The following is an 18,258-nucleotide window of genomic DNA, read 5'->3' as shown; positions in this document are numbered from 1 at the left end:
CGATGGATGTCGGGCGTCTGGGAAGCACACCACCATGAGCCAGCGCCAGGCCAGGGCTCCGTCAGGGGCACCCTGTGAAGTAGGCAGGTAAAGAGGAACCGAGGTGGGAGGGTCTCGGCAGCCAGAGCGCCAAAGGGGAAGCCAAGAACCAAGAACGGACGACCCAGTGACTTTCCCTTCTCAATTTGCATAGAGGCAACCTAGAGCCAGCCTTGCTTGTGAGGGGTCACTGCAAAATAAAATCAAGGGCACGGCAAAAGGAAACGGAATTAATGCTCTGCTTTTCCATTCTCCTCTGCTCTCACAAAGAGGGGAGCTGGTGTGTGAGGGCTGAAGATTTCTGGAACCGTTTATCATTGCTCTTTTTCGCTAGGAGAATTTGGCAGACCTGGGTGGCAGACCCTTCCTTTTAAGGAAGGAATAGAAGGTAGGGAAAGCTGTTTCCGATAAGTGGTGATAAGGGTCAATTATTCAAACTATTTCATATGTATTAAGTCCCAATAATGTATGAGGCATCCATGCGGGGGAGTTGAAAACGTGAACGGTATTTGCTACAGACAAGATCTAGAGAGATTTTATTTGAAGGTGACTTGGGGGAAGTTTTGATGCAGAAGGTGGCATTTGGTATAAGAAAGCACAGTTTAGGTTAAATGTCCTCCCACAAGGGTTTTGTAGAGACGTGCCCACGTGAACACAGTCCATCCGGGCCCTGCCCAAATGAGTGTGATGTGTGTATGAGTGTGCAAGTGTGGTGTGTGTGTGTGTGCGTGTGTGTAACAGGAAGGGTGGTAGGAGACTGCTGCTGAGAAGTGGAGACCCAGGAAGGACGTTGAGGAGGCCGATCCAAGTCTTCCCAGGCCCCCAGGGACAGCAGGATGCAGCAGGAAGCCAGGAGCCAGACCCTCCCCAGTCACGTGATACAGGCATGGTCTTTGGAATTCCATCCTGAATAACCGGTTGTGATTTGACTCAATGTCTTCAGTTACAGTGACAACAAGTGCCAGTTCTGCTTTATTTAAACAGCGAAGAACTTTCTAGGCTTCCCAGCTTCTGGCCACTGTGCCAGTTTCCCAGCTCTCTGGAGAGCCAGCGCTGTTCTCTGACACCCCGTCCTCCCTTTCTATTTCCATCCCTCATTAAGTCACATTTCTTTTTCCTACGGCAATTTCTCTGACAGTCCCTGCACAGTAAAGGATTAACTTTGCCCCAAGGAAAGGTTTTGTCCTCAACTAGCTCCTGGGTGGGGTAACCTCTAAGCCTTGGAATGTCCTGCCTGGTATGACTGTCTGCTTATCTGGGAACGTGGGCCATGCCAGACACTCCACGGTGGCAGTGTGCTCACGGTGGGGGCCGTGGGTCACAGGCTGCCTTATACCACCCTGGGAGAAGCAGGCGCTGTCCGACCATCTCCACCAGCGGAGCACAACTGGAAGCTTGGGACCCGCTGTCTCTTGGACAAGGCCCAATGCGCCTCTTCGTGTTGCTGATTTCACTCTGTATCATTTCACGGTACTAAAGCATGACCGTGAGTACGGCAGCGCCGCTGACTTCTGGGAGCCCCTCTTGTGAGCCACGCAACCTGAAGGGGGGCTTGGGAACCTCGCAGACCACACGCTGGCCCTTTGATCACCAACTAGATTCAGGTGCTCACATCGGACTAGGCCAGCTACATAACTTGCAGGGACCAACGCAACATGAAAAAGTATTTGATTCAAAAACAATTAAGATTTTTAGACAATAGCAGCAGAGCAATGAACCCAGTACTGAGCCCTTCCGCGCATGGAGCCCGTGGAAGCACACAGCGTGTCCTCCCAGGAAGCTGCTCCCATGCAGAGACTCCTACACCGTCTCCCTGTCTCCAAAAAACACCACATTCATTCAAATGAGTCTTTAAGAGCTCTTATGCGTGAGGTCACTTACGATGTACCCGGAATGACGCATTACCCCGTTTCACCCTCGCAAGAGACTCCTGAATGGTTAAGGCTTAAAATGCCCACTTTACAGGTGAGAGTCTGAGGCTCAGAAAGTTTAAATCATCTGTCCAAAGCCAGAGCTGATGTGGCAGTTTGGATTGGGACCCAAGACTAGCAAACTTCAAAGGATGGCCTCCTGCTCACTTTGCTCAATAGCCTTACAAGAGGCTCTCGCTCGCTCCTCTCTAAACTTCCCAGTAGATATTACACGGAATTCCAAGAACAGCTGTGAGAGTGGGGAAGAGGCCAGTCCTGGGTCTGTTCCACGAAAGAACGGGCAGGATAACCGCTCTCCCCGACCCACTATCCCGGAAGGAGCTACCTGCTAACGGTCACACATGCCCACAGTCAGACTCCAGTGTCCCTGCGGAGAGCTCCCCGGCATCGTTCTAGGTTGATGTCAGGTCCCCCACCACCTCCTTCTCTGGAGCCTCCGGTCTCAGACCCGCTGCGGATCAGTCTGCCGGCCTCACACCTCTCATCTCCACTCTGCTCAGGCCACAGGCGGACGTCTGAGTGGGACGGAGCCCACTGAAGTGGATGCACGTCACAGCACGGAATTCAAATAGGTGCGTGACGGTGGAGAAGGGAGACAGAGATGAGTAATTTCAACAGCACGAGGGATTCCTAGCACTACCCAGGTCAGTGAGGACATGGAGCCTCAGTGACCGTGAGATCGCTGATGACCCTACTGTCCCCCGAGCCCGCCTTGTTTCCTACGCGCCTCTGAGAGTGTGTCTCACCAAGCTAAGGGCCGTGCTTGTGTTGCAAGTGCTTGTGTTTCATACAGCCTGGCTCCTCTAGGCAGACTAGGCCATATTCAAACGTCGTCTCATCCTCAACTACAGAAACCGGAATCTAGCCGAGTGTTGGAGGAAACAAGGCTGTCTGACTAGAAGGCACAGTCACTTTCCGATGCACTGCTCCCCCAGACTTTCCATTCTAGCTGTTGTCTCACAAGCAGACTTTAAACCAAAACTCTGTGTGAGCTGCAACTGCACTGTATGTCCTGGGGGGGTTTAAACTGAACCCCCTGGGGAATCAACCCACCCAGCGGTGGAGACCCCGGCCCCAGGATAATGTAGAGTCAGAGCTATGTCTGCCACCCAGAAGAGCAAAGCCCTGCATATGCTGACAATGTAGGGAAGCAGGAAACAGGAGGAGATGGACGGAAATCAGGCTACAGAGAGGAGAAACTAGAGCTAAAAAGATGAAACAGAGGGATCCCAACTGAGCCAAAGCAGGGGAGGAGGGGGGAGGGAGAGAAGAGACAGGGAAGGCGTCTCCTTGGGGTGTGGGGTGCTCAGCCGGGCGACTCTCATCCAGGATACGTCGCCCTTCTCCTTCTGCACAAACCGCCATGCAGGAATCACCTGTGCTCTGGACTCAGCAGCTTCTGCTGCCCCCATGTAGGCTAACAAGTCCCCACAATGTCTACTTACGCTTTTCTTACACACTAATGGCAGCCAAACGGTCCCGCACACGACCACACAAACTCGGAGGGCCTGCAAACCCGTGCAGAGTCATGCAATGGACCATTCCTACTTTCCAATTTTGCTCCACACCATAAGCCATTTGCAAAGCCTTCCTACCATCTCTTTTGAGAATGGACTATTCCCGGGACGAAATGGTGGCTTTCAATCTACACACATGCAAGGTTCTGGCAGCCCTCTTTCCTCCTCACGACTTGAGCAAAGCTAAATCTGGAGACTTATTTGAAATTTTATTTTCAACCAGCCCCACCCTCCAACGACCTTTTCCCACGGGGCCGTTTCTGGCTCTGTCACAAGCGCATATTCTTATCTAACGTTCTTTCTCACTCTGGGTCACTGTGCCCTTAATTTGTTTTTAAATCAGTCCACTGCCATTTTATTTTCCTGTGTTAGTCATCACGGCTTTAAAAGGCACCTGTGTATCTAGCACCCTCTATTTGGTTGGTACGTCTTCGTTACTATTTACTTGATTTCCCCAAGCTCTTCTGATCCAGCCCCTCTGCCCCCCCCCTTCTCTCCTTCGCCCCCACTTCCTCTCGGCACTGTCACCATCCCTGCCCCCACCCCCCATATTGAACCACAGTATCTCTCATCACCATCTATTCACTCAAGTGGCGATTAATTATGTCTTGCCTTGTCACTGTTATTTTCCTGTTTTACAAACTTTTATAAGTTTGTGTAAGTTCCTTGAGGACAAACTCTGTTTTATCTTCTTTTCTAAAGCTGCTGTTTTACAAGGGACATGAAGCAGTGTTTGTTGACTGGATGACTTATTAATTGATTCATCTTCTAACCATTCACACACCAAATAAGATTGTACAAAGTTTCAAATGGTGGTGAGAGCAGAACCAGGGAGGGTGGGCAGGGGAATGCTTGATTTAGCGGACATTACTTTTCCCCAAAATGCTTAGTGGGGAACCCCTTCTGTAATCCTTCAATATAATTTAGGCTGAAGAACCATTTGGCCTTGGATGTGGGTTTTCTTCTTTAAGTATTGGAGTGTCTATCACAGCCTGCACACAGTAGGTGCTCATTACATTTTGTGAATGACTGACTGACCAACGGGCAAGTCCTTCAGTGAGAACTGAAACCTACTGACCTTGGGTCCCATCAGGAGATTACAGACCCGAGAGGCTGCTGGAAGGACAGACAGCGTCCAGAACAAAGCTGGATCAGGGACAAGAGAAAAAATACTGGTCCTGGAAGGGTCGTCTAATAAAGAGAATGAAAATAAAATGACAACACGACTGAGGATATATGCATTAGTTTGCTGTACCAGACTGGATGGCTTAACCCACACACACTTATATTCCCTCAGTGCGGGAGGCCAACCATCCGAGAGCCAGGTGTGTACCTGGAGCCAGGTGTGTACCTGGAGCCAGGTGTGCACTAGCTAAGACCCTCCCTCCTCAGGAAGTAGCTGGCAGACTCCTCCCCATGTCCTCACGTGTTCTCTCCTATGTGTGCACACCGGTATCTCTATGTGTCCTCTTTCTCCTCTTCCTACGCAGACCGCCGTCCTCCTGACTCATCCCAAGCCTCACCTTCACTCACCTCTTTAAAAGGCTCTGTCTCCGAATACAGTCACCAGGGGTATCAAGACTTCAGCATGTGAATTAGGGGTGGGAGGACACATTTCACCCCAGAACAATACAGATGCAGGCTCTACAAAGACATTCTCCTAGCCTCACAGTAATTCCGTGGAAAAAATAATATAAATATTCAAAATGTACAGTTTAGGAAAGTGAAGACCTCAAGACTCACTACCCAGTATGTACCAGGCCCAGCAGCGAAACAGAGCAGATCTGAATTCAAACCCACAACTTCTGACTGTAAAACAAATGTACTCTCTATTTCAATACAGGCTATAGAGAAAAGAAACAGGAACCGTGAAATATTTTGGGGTTAAGAAAACATAGATGAGAACTGTGAGAAACACACTTTCGGAATTGTGATCAGACACTTAACGTGTTCCCCATTTCTTGTGGTTCCACCTGAACCCCTTCTTGCCCATTCGAAGACCACTAAGGGAACAGCCTCAGGCCTCCCGGAGGTACCGTTACCCAAATTCTCTGTAAGAAAGCTCACGAGCAATATTGTACATGTCACTGTACAATATTCTGAAGGTGGCTTGATGGGAGGAGAGAGGACAGAGACATTTCTCCACTAAGACGCTGCCTCCCTCATCAAATGAGCGCGCGGGTGCTGGACTTCAGGCTGTCCACTGGAAAAACCACCAAGAGACCGGAATACCCAGGTCACAGAAGGGGAAAGAACCGTGACCACTGTACCCTGGACAGAGGAGAAGTTACTTCTCTGTTCCACCAGCCTGTGAACCTCGCATGGGCAGGGACTCGTGTTAGAATCTGTTTTTACTGACTGACTTAAAAAGCAGCCCTCAATAATCAAATCAATGCAAATTGGAACAGTAAAATCTCGTGGTCTATCATCAAATTAGAAAAGATACTGAAAGTGTTTTAAAGATACGGTCGCTTTAACTGTAATGAAGGACTTATTGAGTATATATTGACAGAGCATCTATTTCTTAGAGTATAGAAAGAAAAATTCCAAAGTGTTAACACTTACCCAGGAGGTAAGATACGTAGGTAATATTCTTATCCTTCGTACAGTTCAGTATTTTCCAAATGTAGTTCAACAAACATGTTCATTATCCGAGGGGAGGGCGCCTTTTGCAGCAAAGTGAGCGCCGGCCCTGCTTTCGGTGAGGGCGCCCGCCCACACCACGGAGCCGGGAAAGCAGCGATGATTCGGATCGTTCTCTGAGAGGCTTCCGAGGCCTAACTGCCGAAACGGCCTTCATACCGTGGGCGTAAGTACGTGTGCGTGTGTGTGTGTTTCCCTTGTCTTCTTCCGCTCTGCCCTGGCGGGTGTGTGAACGGCGGCCCATTGCGGCTCCCGTGGTGCCGGAAACATTGATCAGCTCCGAGGAAGCGCTTGTGCAGCCCGGCCAGCGGCGTGGCCAGCGGCGTGGCCAGCGGCCGCTTAGCGGAGCCGAGGCAGCTTCTGGGGGTTGGGCCCGGCCGACGTGAAGCCCTGGAGCCTGTGAAGCATGAAGGTCTAGGCAGAGGTTCGTGAAAGACGCCAGGTCAGTGCGGGGCGGGGGGCACTGACAGCAGGACAGCGGGCTGGAGCGTGAGGGCAACGCTGGGCTGCACTTGACAGGACGGCTTCCTGGGGTCTTAGTTTTCACAGGCAGTCCTGCAGCTCAGTTAGCCCTCAGAGCACACAGAGGGGGATTTATTCCCATGGACTTTAAGGAGGGGGTGGTGTGTGTGTGTGTGTGTGTGTGTGTGTGTGTGAGAAAACTAGTGTGACATGGGACACTGAGGCAGCTGAGCACTAAGTGTGCAGAAAGCCATGAGCATCATTCCCTCCCTGGTGGGGAGGGACAAATGCACGCTGGGGACACCAAAAATGAGGTCCTCAACCATGGGACTTGGCACGCCTTAAACGGGACATGGCTGAGCACATTGCATCCAACCAGCACTAAGGGGACAGGTGATGGCAGATACCCTCCTCTTCCCCAATGCCGTCCACACCAGAACGGCTGTCGGCAGTGAGGAAATGAGCCTTCTGCCTCCCCGAGGCTTCTGAACAGGGGACACGAACCTTCAGTATCGGGTCGTGGCAAGAACTCGGAATCTAGGTTCAAAAGACCTAAGCAGCTTCGAGCCCTAATTCTTCCATCTGTGGTACCTACGACACGTCACTGCAACTGACACCCTCTATTCGTTTGTAAAAGGCACACACTGCATGAAATTTGTTCCAGCACACAAAGTGTTTCCAACTGTGTTTGGCACATGGTAAGTGGTCAATAAATAGTGGCTCTTATTTTTTTATTATTATTTTACCCAGAACAAGACTATCTTAGTTTGGGTTCCACTCCCCCTGCCCCAAGCCACCCAGAGCAAAGCTTCCAGCAAAGTCTTACAGGCATGGTGGTTTGTTCTGAATGTGACCCCACGAAGGAAGAGCAGAGGAGTGAAAGAGGGAGGGCAAAGCCATGCCTGGCCTTCGCCAAAGGGAGCTGACGCTAAAGCACATGGCAGCTTCCAGAACACTGGATGAAATCCATCCCAGAACAGTTTGCCTGGGAATATACAACGAAGCGTCTAACCACTGGCTCGGGCAAGCTGCTGTGTCCTTGCACCTGCACGACCTGGCTGAAATCTACTTGGAACTGGTGCCCCAGTGGCTGTAGCAAGGTGGGTTCAACAGGATTCGCTGGGCCTCGCCACAGATTCCCAGAGAAAAGGCTGAAACGGTGACCCTTTCAGATTCCAACCCACCCTGGTCCGTCCAGAGGGCTGACGGGCCAGGTCCACGCAGGAGGCTAATGTACAAGAACTAAGAACTTTGATACAAGTGACAGATGACTGCACACTTCAGGCTGACAGCTGGCCTGCTGAGTGAGACCCTGATGTGTCACAGAAATGTCACCCTCAACAGCCCAAGCAGTACAGAGGGGGAGCGGGGTGGGGTACAGTACAAACGTAAGGTGAGGGGGCACACGGAGGGGATCTGGACAGTTTCTTGCATTGATGCTAGAACATGTTTGCTGCACCCCCACGTTGTCTGGATGTCAGGGTCAGAGGGAGGGAAGTCTAATCATGCAAATGAGACACATCACTGTGCCTGGAAGCTCCAGGGAGACGCTGAGGGCAGGAGACAGAGGGCGATGGGTGCTGCGTCGGGGAGGAGAAATGGCCAAGTTGTCCCAAACAGGCGAGAGAGGTGTATTCTGTAGCGGATCCTCTTGGGGTCAGCAAGCCCCACACACGGTGGGGTCCATCGGGGCAGTCACCCCGAAACCTGCCCTGGGGTCCACGGGTGGGTATGAGCCATCCCGACAGTTCATTCTGTGCCTCTTGTTGTTTTACTCTCTTGTGCTCTCAGCTTATTCTGAGCAGCCACGGTGAGGGTGAAATCATTTCACTGCGTTCATCTGAGGATTAGCTGAGATGATGCAAGAGAAACAGGCAACTGAGAGACACAAGACCATTCCTCCTGCTCCGTATTGTTGGGAGCAGTGCTACACTAGCGCTGTCTTAGGGCACCAAGACACCGGAACCATTTCCAGGGGAAACCGTCCTCACGTGTACGACACATATTGTGACGTTTTAAAACAAACGACATGAAACGCTTTTCACTGGGGTTTCAGAATTGTCCTTATTAATGCCCATTACTGGCCTCTCCTGTCACATGATGGTGGCGTATGCTGAGCCTTCTGTCACTACCCACGGCCGGCATCACTGCCATGCTTTTTATCTTTTCTTTTTGCCTCCTCTCTATCGGACTGTCAGCTGTCACCTTTCTGTTGTCAGTCTTCCTGCCGCCCATCGCCTGCTCTGCTTCGTGTCACTCCAGTGGCTACATATTGTTAAATATCAAGACACAAGCTCTGGCCGAGGACATCTGTATGTCGTGTGTGCGCGCGCATGTATGCAAAACAATTTGGAACATGTGTCCGGAAGCCTCAATATTAAACATTCCTGGGACACAGTGTCTGAAACAGTACTGTCCCTGAGAAATCCACGCAGACAGTTGTCATGACAGCAAAAACGACAAGCTAGGGCGCTGCGGCAGCAGCCGTGGAAAGGGCATATAAAATGGCACCGAATACAGGCACAGAAAACAGGTGGCAGCATTCGATCTGGCTTCAGGATGACACAGCAGTCACTGTCCCTCCAGCATGACAGAGGCTGCACCTGCTGTCCTCACACATTCTTGGGCACACACCGCCACGTCCTCGTCAGAGAAGCCTCATGCTGCGCCTGCCTGCCGGGGCAAGAAACGGAGAATTTTCTCCAAATCCTTAAACCTGCTGACACCACGAACCTAGGGCTGGAGGGTCTGGGTGCTGCCTGACTCGGCAAGTCACGGGCCCTGCAGAGGGATGCCTCCTTGTTTGCAAAGTAAGGAAACAGCCGAATTCTGATGTTCCTTTGACGCTCGGTGTCTATGATGCAAGTTTTCAAAGGAAAGAGACCTGGTAAAACCAGGATTTCGTTAAAACCAGCTGTGTGTGTTTTAGATATCAACAGAAAATTTTGAACCAAAAAAAAAAATGGTTTTATGTCCTTCAGGGCAGAAGGCAACTTTCTGCACTGTTTAATACACTCTATCTAGATAGAGCTAACTGTCAGAATACTTAACAAGGGGCAGAGCACAGAAACCAACCAATCAGAACAGCTAAAGAAGCACAGGCACCTGGGGGGGGAGGGACACGAGTAGCAGTTGTGACCTGTCACTTTCCTGAGAGCAACAAGTGGCACCACCTCTCTCAGGAAGAGCCGAGAACAGATGGGTGCCGTGTAATCGCATGCTCTTGTATGTGCCTGAACTCCAACGTGTTACAAACAGCTGACGGTTATCACGGTGACACCTCCAGGAAAAGGGTGTGTCGAGAAAAGACCACGCAAGGCCACCTTTTCCGAGCAAGATTAAAAGGAGGATGCAGGTAGGGACACAGAGAAGGAGGGATCCGAGTGCTCTGAGGCCACGCAGAGAGGACGGTGTCACGGTTAACCACGGGAGAGAAATAATGCACAAGGAAGTGGGCAACGTCACATGTCAAATGGTCAAATCGAGCAACGTCAACATATGTCCAATTCTGCCGAGGAAACACGTGCTGCTGCTTTTGGCCTTCTGGTCAGTTTCCTGTTTTCTCTGCCTCCCATAAAGGATGAAGACAAAAAAAAGTATGGGGTGGGGGGTCATGGAGACTATGAGCCCATCACAGCCACTCCTTCAGCAACCGGGGCACAGGGGCAGGGGGGCACAGCCAGCACATGACAGCTCATGCAGGGACTTGAGCCACGCGTGGCACGTCAGCGTCACCGTCACACCACACACGCGGAGAAGCAGTGCTTAGTCACTGCACTCTGGCTCATGTCGCGCTTCTCCAGGATGTCGATCCTGCCGGCCTGCATCCAGCCAGCTGCCAGATGCCCTGCCAGATGTTCTAAATGTGGTGAGGTAGTGCCTGGGGACGGCAGCCTCTAACAGCCAAGTCTTCCAAGTTTTGCTGGAAGTTTCAGGGCAAAGATACCGCAAAGGAGGGAAAGGGGAATGGTCACGGGGTGGAAGCACGTGGTACCGCTGAGAAAGCCACCCGCTGACGCCGAACTGATGGGCTCTGCCTCTTCCTATGGGACCTTCTGTCTTCTAACAAGAACAGACATGAAGCCATGCCAGATCCACAGATGAGGGACTCAGCCACGGGCAAATGAATTTCTCCTCACGTAGGAGAGGAGACGAGTTGATACTCGCCCCCCGAGTCCTGGTGATTACCTCCCTTTGTGCCACTGCTGAGACCTCTGCCCATTTGTCAGCACCCACGATGGGACAGGCCCCTCCTCAGCGGCTGCAGCAGGCTCCGCTGACATTTCTCAAATGCACTCCTTTGCAGCTGAGAGAGAATGTGGCGAGTCTCTTACCGAAGAAGCCCAGATGACTGATTCCGGCCACACACAGTCCAGTTGGCGGAGCCTCTGCCCCACAGCCGGGCATCCACACCCCGTCCCCGCAGCTACCTTAGCATCACGTGTCACAAAGGCCACGGGGACCTCACCATGTTCATGGGCCAGTACCATCGTTCACCAGGACTAGAAATTCAATGAAGCAAATGTTCTATCGCACCAACAACTCTCCTCTCCTCCTCAGACCGTCTGAATGAAGCGCCAATTACTATTCTCCCCAATGTAAGGATGACGGCTAACGGCAGAGAAGCTGAGGGGTCCAAGGACACACAGCTAGTACCTGGCAAAACCGGGACCGTCCATTCAGAAGGCCCCACGTTCGGAGCTACTGCCTCAGTCTGCTCCCGTCAGAAGGACCGCGTATTGTTGAGAGTTTACCACACTGTCCTGTTCAGCCTGGTACGTGCTAGCTCTCCACACTCCTTACACCAGAGACCCCCAAGCTTTCTTCTAAGCCTCTGCCTCTCAGTCTCACGAGTCTCCGGTGGCTGTTACATTCTATCTGCCTGATGATTTGAAGAAATATTGCCCAAACAGTAAAAACAGCACAAAAAGCGAAAACTACAGGTCCGTAACCTCACATAGAGACATAAACATCCTTAATAAAATACTAGCAAATAGGATTCTGAAATACTTAAAAGAAATTCTACATCATAACCAAGTGGGGTTTATTCCAGGAATGTAACGATGGCGTAACAGTAGAAACTAAATCACTGTAATCCAACCTATTGGCCATGGGAGTAAACCACAGGCCCACGTCAGTCAACGCAGAAAAAGTCTTGGTGGAAATTTGACACCAATTTGTGATTAAAAACACTCTGAAAAATAAGAATAGAGGAGAGGGTCCTCATGTTCATAAAAAGCACCTACTAAAAAAAAAAATAAATAAAACCCCACAACTAACATTTTGCAAAGTGGTGGAAGATGTAATGCTTTCCCCCAAGATCACGTACAAACAAGGCAAGGATATCTTCTCTCCTCACTCTTACTGAAAATAGCACTGGACATTCCAGCTAACGCAATCATGAAAGGAAAGGAAAAAAAAGTAAATAGGCACACAGACCACAAAGGAAGACACAACACTGTCCTATTTGCAGATAGCATAATTTTGTATATTAAAAATCCAAAGGAATGTACGAAAAAAACTCATAGAATAATGATTTCAGTAAGGTCTCAGCGTATAAGATAAAAACTAAAAATCAACTGTATTTCTATATATTCGCAATGAACACAAAGACGCTGAAATTTAAAACGCAGTGTATTTATAATTGGATAAAATACAGAAATATTAGGTGTAAATCTCACTAAACACGGACAGGGCTTATATGCTGACAATCACAAAATGCTGATGAAAGAAATCAAAGGAGAGCTACATAAAGGGAGGGTTATATCATGTGCACGGATTAAAAATCTCAATACAATAGAGATGCCCAGTCTCCCAAGGCAGGTACACAGGTTTAATACAATTCCTGTCAAATGTTCAGCAAGATGATACGGACATGCTTATTCTGAAACACATGCAAAGTGAAGAAAACTAGAAAAGCTAACACAATTTGGATAAATAATAATAGAGTGGGAGGAATTAATCTATCCTGTATCAAGCCTTATTATATAGACACAATAATCGAGACTGTGACAGTGATTGAAGGTGACACGTATCAATCAATAGACTAGAAATCTCAGAAACAGACCAACAGAAAAATGTCCAACTGATTTTGAAAAGACTGTAAAAGCCAGTAACAGAGGAAGGTTAGCCTTTTCAATAAAAGTGCTGGAGAAACTGGATGTACTTAACGGAACAAAATGAACCTCGACATTATACAAAACTCAGAATGGATCACAGGCTTAAATACAAAAGGTGACGGTACAAAACTTTTAGGAAAAACATGGTAGAAAATCTTCAGAGTTTAGGGCAATGAAAAGTACGATCCGTGAAATGAAAAATAATAATAAACTGGATCTCATCAAATGAAAAACATGCTCTGCTAAAGAGCCTGTTAACAGGATGAACAGATGTGCTCCAGACTGGGTGACAATACTTGCAAAGCAAATATCCAACAAAAGACTAGTATCTAGAATACATAAAGAACTGTGAAAACTCAATAGTTAAAAAAAAAAGGAAAATTCACTTTAAAAGTGGACAAAAGACATAAGAAGACATTTCACTGAAGAGGACATTCTAATTTCTTCATATTCCTTCACCATTCTTTTGATATTCTTTATTTAAATTCTAATATATACAGTCTTTAAGGGTTTGTGAGTTTTTGTTTGGTTTTGTTTTGCTTAATCCTGCTCATCTTGACTTTGCGTCTTCGTGTGTTTTAACTTCTTTTTTTACAGTAAGTCATGTTGTTTTATCCGTGAGAATTCTTCGAAGCTTGGATTTGTTCTCTTCCAGACAGGATCTGGTTTGCTTTTCCAAGTCACCTGGGGAATGAGTAACCTCTTAAGTACTTGAAGTATGTATTTTTCAAACTTGAGTTTTGTTTGTTCAGCTCACAAGCCTAGAATGAAGTCTTTATAAACAGTTACTCTGGAAGGATCCTCTCTTCCCCACTCTATGAGTAGTCCATGAAAACCCCCGCATACTCGTACACGCCTACGATCTCCCACCGCAGAAGAACTCTCCTTTCCCTGTGTTACTTCACGAGGATGTCCCTCTAAGTCTCAGTTTTATTCTGGACGTCCCTGTTTCTTCCTCCTGTCTGTCCCGTGTTGGGCCAGCATTTGAATATTGTTTCCTAGTGCCTGTGGCCATGAAAACCCAGATCGTTAACGACCAGAGCCAAGTACCAGACCCTACAGGCTCAATGTCTAATCCCTCAGGGACTCCCTTATTTATTACTTGTTGCCGGACCAGCCATGCTTATTTATCCAGTGCACGCAATTCTACACAGGAAGACCTTTCCACGGTCTCTAACCTACCATACTGCTCACAGGTCCATTTGTGAAGGAGTCCCTGGCTCTGAACTGCACAGATTAAGTTAAAGTGAGAGTAAGGGTAGTAGCAGGAGGGCACGTTAGTGCAGGCAAGAAACTATGGCTTCAGCCGCCATGGACGTGACAGGAACGGGTAGCAGTGGATGGACCTGAAAGATACTGAAGAAAAGCAACACTGTTTGTGGTGAATTACCTGTGGGCTTTTCGGGACAGGTGTTGGTGCGATGCCAGTGTTCGGGCTACAGTCCAACCTACACAGCCGGTAGTTCCGCTCCCTGCAAGAGGAGGCAGGCTTAGCGAGTACGGAGTGGGCAGCACGTCTAACCGAACGCGGCACCTTCACTACCTCCAAGCGACACGTGTGGGCCTGGGGTCTGACCTGAACGAGAGGTCAGAGCTCTTAGGCCGTGCTCTCACGAAGGTATGACGGGGCCCAGCACACGTGAGGCCGCGCAGAAGGCAGGCCGGCCTGGGCCACGTCCGGGGGATGCTAAGCTCGAGCGAGGAGGAGGAAGGCGGCAGAGCAGGATGCACCTGCAGACAGAGAGGCCCAGCCAACAGGGGACGGGGAGGTGGCCCGGACAAGACCGTGCTGCCTGCCAGCAGCCACGCTGGCCTTGCCGCCATTCGCACTGTGCTTGCTCTTCCTTTCTCTGTGCCTTCACACGGCTGTTCTCTGCCCTGACTGCCCTCCGTCCTCTCCCTTTCCACCGTTCACGCCTGTGCCTGGAGAACTCCTGGCCATCATTGAGGGGCCAGGTCCAATGTCAGCCCCACTGCAGTCCCCAAGCCCTGCCCTAACCCCGTTCCACACCAAGGTTCACTGTCCTTTTCCCTCCCTACGGTCTGTATCAAATGGGACATCAATCATTCATCTGCCATCTGACCACGGGGGCCCCTGAGGTGAGGGCCAGCGTAGTGTATAGCACTTGGTTTTTTGAATAAAATGACATAAACTAGGTCTCCAACGGTGCGGGAGGTATGTGGGTAGAAATCAACCCACAGGATGGCCTTAGAAAGACCCAAGCTGTGCAGACACAGAAAATCAAAGCCACTCGGGGCACTCCTGGGCACCTACCCGGTGCCAGCCCGTCTGCACACACCCGACACCTACCTCTCCCGTCCCTGCCACCCTTACCCACCTGGGGGCTGCCTTCAGCAACACCTTCTCTCTCCATTCCCATTAAGGGCTTACCTGTAAGTGCCACATCTTTGCCAAAACAGAATATTAAGGGGTGGACGCTGCAGCTACTGTGGGAAACTCACCGCATGAGTTTCCTTTAATCCCTTTACTTTCTAAAGAATTCACTGCAGAGAGCACCACGGAACATGCTGCATGAATGGAAGGAAGCCGCCTAAGCCGACGTGGCCTGAGGACTCGTGAATGTCCATCAAGGTGAGCGGCCGCGTGAGGCGGCAGAGAAGGAACCAGCTCCTCGAAGCAGACAAAGCCTGGGGGAGGCATCTCTTGGCCAGGAGTCCCCAGGAAGTGACAAGGGGGCACGTGGCCGGCAGAGTGGGGACCACGGGGAGTGGAGCAGGCTGAAGAGGCTGGACCTGAAGAAGAGCCCGGACGGGAGTGGTGCCTCCCCTCCCAGGGCTCAGTGACGCTCAGCGCGCGGGGAGGTCCCCGGCTCACGTTACCTAGAAGAGGGGCCTGCAGGGAGTTCCAGGACTGTCTGGGTTGCCTTCCCAGCGCTCCTGCTTATTACGACTGAAATGGAACAGCGTCAGTGCGGAAAACTCGGGGCAATGTCAGCAATCTGCAGCAACTCGTTGGGGTGCAGGGGAAACGCCCCACTGAGTGGTGTTGGGCCCTGGCGAGACAGCTGGAGCCTGGCGTGAAGCTGTGACAGACGACCGTCTCCTAGCACCCCGAGGCTGGGATCCTAAGCTCAGCAGCCAACCGTTTTCCATTTTGTGGACACACATTTCCTCTTGCTCCTCATTTTCCATTATTTTCCTCCACAGCCCATGCTTTGCTGGCAAACGTAACTACACATTTGTCACATGCCTTCCAATTTCCATTAAACTGTTACAGCTTTTTTTCCACCGAGAAGTCCCACCTCTCCGCTGATCTATAAACACAGGGGACACACTTCTGTGTCCCCTTTACTAGGCACCCCTGTCAGAATACCCTCTTGGTAACATAAATGTATGCATGTAGAGGATGCCCCAAAAATGCATATACATTTTAAGAAAGGAAAACTGTATTAAAATTGTAATACTCAATATATACCGACAACAAAGGATGAATACAAGTCACGTTTGACTTCTGCCATTACAAGAGGTGCTCTGAGTGGTTCCCGTCAGCGTCCAGACACTTCTGATGATGGCGAGCTACTGCTTGAGCAACGCTGACCCAAGTGTCCACTTGCAGACATTTTTTGCCTCCCTGGTATGTGGATTAAATCTACCTACCAAGTCACACTCCCTCATGCCTGGAGCTCACGGCACAGCAGATAAAACACGAACACTGAACCTAAATAAACAGAGTTAGAACCCTGCTCTGTCACTGTGTGATCTTGGGACATTTACTTAACCTGTCTCAGCTTCCTCACCTATTCTCTTTCTACACTGGGTTTTACACAAGTTCAAATAACATACGCATAGGTAAAACTGAGTGTAGTTCCTTTGCATAATAAAGGTTGATTCTAGTCCTCGTCCCTTCCGTAGGATTGACTGTGCAATAACCTGAAGGTATCTCCCTCCATCACTATTTTGTAAGCTCCAGAAGCAACACTGTGGTTTCAATGTCTTTTTCTTTCTCTCACCACAGAGAACTTCTCACTCAAGAAACCAGTGATGAATGAAAGAATGAGCAAACACAGGAATAGAAGAAAACTCCATTACTCTTTCAAGTTTGCCCAAACTGCTTCCTGAGCGGTGAGACTGTGGTATTTAAACAAAAACCAAAGCGAACTCAGAACAAAAGCTAATGACCCTGTGGAGTTGTTTTTGCTATGTCAGCCCCAATGACCAAAATGATTTTGTAACACCCCAAGGGGAAAACTGTACTCTGTAAAGGTCATGGAGAAATCTAAGCGGTATGTCTCAACTAACTTAAAACAGGTAAGAGCTTGGCTCCAAGCTAAGACTCCTGCAAAGACTGACCTTTGGATTATCGTTTATTAAAAATTATTTCCTCCTTCTGTGCTCTGACGTTAACCTAGTCCTCCACGAGCTTTTCAAGTCCCTTCCCCTCTTGGGGCCAGAGTTCCCCCTTCTGTAAAAGAGGGCTGGGAGGAGAGAGGCGATGGTGCTGGGGAAACTGGGAGGCTAAGACGGGAACGGGTGATCTACGTCTGTCTGCAGGCCGCTTCCAGCTGTGGGAGCCGTGCTCGTTCTAAAGGACACACCAGCACATTCCAGGGTAGGGCAGTGCGAGTTCAAATCCGCGCTGCCTTTTCTAAGAATAAATGAACAAGCAATGGACACCCCATGGAAATGCCATCCTGCCCCAGACACAACTGCCTGACGGCTCTTACCAAGTGCGTCTAAGCTTCCCTCGCTGAGTGCACACAGGTAGACAGTTAAGACGGGGAAGGAAGGAAAGCAAGTGGAGGTGTTGCCCAGAGGAGCTGAGAGGTGCTCGGTGTTGCTGAAGACCTTGTGGAATCTCAGTGAGGGGAGCATTTACCCTCCGGGGGTCCGGGGGGTGCAGCCCCCATTCCCAGTCCCAGCACCTGCAGTGAGAAGACCATCCTCCTTACCACACGTTCCCCACACCATGAACCCCACAGCGGAAACGCCTCCTGGAGGGGTGCGTACAGAACGGTGCTGCTCCCCACCAGCGGCATGGGGGCACCCCTCACCCGTGGGCAGGCCAGCACTCGGACTCCCTCATTCAACCCATCGGTTCTCCGTCAGCAAGCCAAACAAACCCTGACTCATTCATGCTGGGGCTTTCTGGGCTGAGCTGGCACCTGCTCTGGGTGCACGTGGCCTGGCGTGCACTGGCCTTGGATTCTAGAACCTTCCACTGGGCCTCTGTCACGCTTCTTTTTACTCCTAGAACTCATCTTCTCTCTACCCCTGACTTCTGTGAGCAGCTGTGTCCCTTTGCACATATTTGCATAAACTGGCATTGCTCCAAGTCACACACAAGCTCCGTGGCTCCAGAGACCTTGCCTGTCTTCGTGCTGCTATTCTTATTCTCTCCAATTCTTAGAACTGTGTCTGGCACAGAATAGTGGCAGTATGCGGAAAGGTTAGAAACACAAACTCTGGAGCCAGAAATCCTTGGGTTCAAAGGCTAGCTCTTCCCACTTCTAGCTGTATAACCCTACAGCAAGTAACTCACCCTTTCTGTGCCCGAGTTTCCCCATGTGTACACGAGGATGTGTACGA

This window comes from Rhinolophus ferrumequinum, chromosome 28 (genome assembly GCF_004115265.2).
Source record: "Rhinolophus ferrumequinum isolate MPI-CBG mRhiFer1 chromosome 28, mRhiFer1_v1.p, whole genome shotgun sequence".
Classification (NCBI taxonomy): Eukaryota; Metazoa; Chordata; class Mammalia; order Chiroptera; family Rhinolophidae; genus Rhinolophus; species Rhinolophus ferrumequinum.
This window is presented reverse-complemented; position numbering follows the sequence as displayed.